General features: G+C 35.5%; 1 non-coding gene across 1 annotated transcript; it reads left to right on the top strand.

Moving 5' to 3' along the window:
• Positions 1-106, top strand: LOC123575334 (U6 spliceosomal RNA). Its single transcript, XR_006700633.1, has one exon. It is a non-coding gene; the product is annotated as a U6 spliceosomal RNA (small nuclear RNA).
• The last annotated feature ends 3,554 nt before the right edge of the window (positions 107-3,660 follow it).

The raw sequence follows: 3,660 nt of genomic DNA, 5'->3' as shown, positions 1-3,660 counted from the left end.
CTATTCTAAAAGCAAAAGCTTAACCAAAACTGGAATGATACAGAGAAGATTAGCATGGCTCCTATGCAAAGATGACACACAAATTTGTGAAGCATTTCATATTTTTTTAAAAAGAAAAACATTATGCTAAGTGAAATGGGCCAGTCACAGAAGACCGCATGTTGTATGATTTATATAAGATGACAAGCTATAAGTACATCCTGAGGGACAGAAAGTAGACTGGTGATTGCCTGACTGGTAATGGGAACAAGGTTTCTTTTGGGGTGCTGAAATGTCCTAAATTTATTGTAGTGATAATTACACAACCTTGTGAACATATAAAAACAACATTAAATTGTACAATGTAAATGGGAGAATTGTCTGGTATATTAATTCTTATTTCAATAAGGTATTTTAAAACAAATATAAAAAGTTAATTAAATTTTTTAAAGTAAAAAGAAACAAATGGAATTAATTTTAGTAATTATTTTATATAACCCAATATATCCAAAATATTTCAGCAGTCAATATTTAAAAAGTGTTAATGAGCTATTTTTACCTTTTGTTAGTGTATAACTTCCTCTCACAGCACATCTCAATTCAGATTGGCTGTATTCCAACCACTCAATAGCCACATGTGGCTAGTTTTAGGGATTGGACCAGTCTATCCCATTCATTTTTAAAAATGGTTTCGGTATATATGCATTCACTATACATAGTATTGTTTCTGTGTTGTGAATTTAAAGTTCCATACATGATGCACTGTTGGAATCATTCTCTACTTCCTTAACATGTTGTATTTAATATCTATTTGTGATAACGTGTGTGCATCAAATTATTTACTGCCATAGTAGCCCATTGTATGAATATAAATTATTTTATTTATTCATTCTCCCATGCACGTACATTTAGGTTGTTTTCAGTCTTTTGGTTTTATAAATAAATATGCAATGAACATTCTTTTACCTGTCTACAACCTCCTAATTTTGCTGAGTAGGAGAGGGATGCTGAGAGAAATTAAATAACTGCTGCAATGTTACAAAGTGATATGACTATATAATTGCTGACCTGAAGGAACTTATTAAATAGATGAGTGATTTTGATTTGGAAGACAGCATAATCAAAACCACTTTAGTAACTTTTCCAAGTTATACAGCTCTGCCTCCTTACCTACTGTAAACTCTTAACCCCTGTACCAGTTGAGACCTACTACAAGGTGGGGGTGTGTGTGAAAATTTTTAGATTTGTCTGAGCCTCAGAGTTTAACAGTTAAGAAATCTCCCCAGCTTCTGTGTTCAGGGAAATGGCTTATCACAAAGGGCCACATTGCCCTCACACATTGTAAGAATGCCTTCTCTTGTGAATCTCATAAGACTTCCAGTCCATCCTTTTTCATGACTTCCTTTTCAAAACTCTAGGCTTTCTCCCTCTTCTTTGAGATGTTCCCCATTCATGACTGTTCTGCCTGAATAAAATCATACCCTTAACTTTATAGGGCATTTGTCTTTCACAGCTTTGGTGACATGACTTGGATAGGATCACATCTTGCTTTCAAATCTCCTTTTGTTCCACCCAGGCAAGGAGGCCTGTTGGAGCCCTTTGTGCTCCGTTCCTGATGGGTGCTCTGAGGACCAGGGGTGGTTCTGACTCTTCATGTTGGACTCCCAAATCCTGATCTCTGGGGACCCATGTCCATTGGCAGCGTGGCAGGGACTTGACTTTGATTCCTTATGAGAACTCACTTGATTTCTAATTGTGGCTTTTCTTTTCTTTTCTTTTCTTTTTTCTTTTTTTTTTTTTGAGATGGAGTTTCACTTTTGTCACCCAGGCTGGAGTACAGTGGCAAGATCTCGGCTCACTGAAACCTCCGCCACTCAAGTTCAAGTGATTCTCCTGCCTCAGCCTCCTGAGTAGCTGGGATCACAGGCACATGTCACCACGCCCAGCTAATTTTTGTATTTTTAGTAGAGACAAGGTTTCACCATGTTGGCCACACTGGTCTCGAACTCCCGACCTCAGGCAATCTGCCCACCTTGGGCTCCCAAAATGCTGGGATTACAGGTGCGAGGTACCGTGCCCAGCTGGATTGTGGCTTCTTTTGGTTTTGTGGTCTGACCATTTGGTGATCTCTGTAAATAGATTAATGATTTTATAGAAGTCTTGTCTCTCTTGGGTGAGAGTTGACGGACAACCTGGTGTGTTAATCTCTTATGTTTGCCTACCTGTCAATATTGAGCTCAAACAAATTAAGGATTCATACCTGCTGTGAAAAGAACAGCTCTTTGATATGAACCAATGAGTTTTGTAATCATGTATTTATACTTGACCCATGGCTAAAATTTCAGAATTGAAACTGTAAGCTCTCTCTATGCCTGCATGCTTATGTATTTATAATTCAGAGAGGCCTTTACCTGTCATTGTGTGAATGTGTAATATTTCTCTACCACAGGGTGATATTAGTCGTTAGATTATAAAATCTCTTAATGGTGCTCTATTCTTGTTATTTCAGAGGTAAGTAAATACTTATATAAATTGAATATTCCTAATATTTCCAGAAATTAAGAAAATTGAATCTAGCTGGGCGCGGTGCCTCACGCCTATAATCCCAGCTCTTAGGGAGGCTGAGGTGAGAGGATAGCTTGAGCCCAGGAGTTGGAGACCTGCCTGGGCAATATAGCATGACCCCGTTCTCCACAAAAAGGAAAACAGTTAAAAAAATAAAAAATAAGTGAAAACTGAATCTCAAATAGTTTCAATGTCTTGATTTAAAAATTATTTTTACAGAAACTAACTTGGATATGATTTAGGAATTCAAGTTCACATAGTTTAGATAAAGCTTTGGGAAACAAGACTACTTTAATAATTTTGGTTTTAATAAAAACAGCTATGTCCTCTCTGATGGAGCAGGGTTAAGTGTAATATATACATAGATTTTTATTTCTACTTGGGAATGGTCTGTGTAAATGTATACAGGTTTACTGATTTATTAAGCTTGTATTACTAATGTTTTAGATTAATGTTTAAAATTATGGAAAGTATAAATTTATGTTTAACCAAATAAATTATTATAATGACAAACTTTATTTCAATAGTAATTATGTTTTATAGTATGTCAGCTTGAAGATAATTTCCAAGATCTTTGGGCAACTTAAAACCTCAGATTTACACTAAAGTTAGTTAATTGATAGATATTTATTGAATACCTAAATCATTTCCAAGTAAGACAGAGTACTGAAACAAAGCAAAGTCTTAAGTTTATCTATATTTTGCCTCTTATTTTCTGTTACTTGCAGACTATCTACTTGGGCCTATTAATGAACATGCTGATTTTTACCACTTTGTAAAGTTGTACTATAAGGAATGTGTGGCTGCAGAAAGTTGTGAGTTGTATATTCATGAGTTCAGCTTGTCTGCTGAAAAGTACTAGTGTGAGAATGGTTTTGTCCTAAGGTGAAATGACTGACTGTTGTGCGAGACAAAACCTGAATAGATGTACAAAGTTCTCCAAAAGAACAAAGGGGAAATTTATTTACCATGGTCAAAGTTAGCTAAGGTTTGATGGGTTTATTTACAAGATTTTAAAAAAGAGCTTGTGTTTACCTTGTCTGCTTTAGTAAAAGTTTGTGAAGGATTTTTTTGCTGGCTTTCTTTTTTTAAACCTTCTGAGTAATCATTGGATTA

This window comes from Macaca fascicularis, chromosome 8 (assembly GCF_037993035.2).
Source record: "Macaca fascicularis isolate 582-1 chromosome 8, T2T-MFA8v1.1".
NCBI classification, from domain to species: domain Eukaryota; kingdom Metazoa; phylum Chordata; class Mammalia; order Primates; family Cercopithecidae; genus Macaca; species Macaca fascicularis.
The sequence above is the reverse complement of the archived record's forward strand: the minus strand, read 5'-3'. Positions and strand labels throughout refer to the sequence as shown.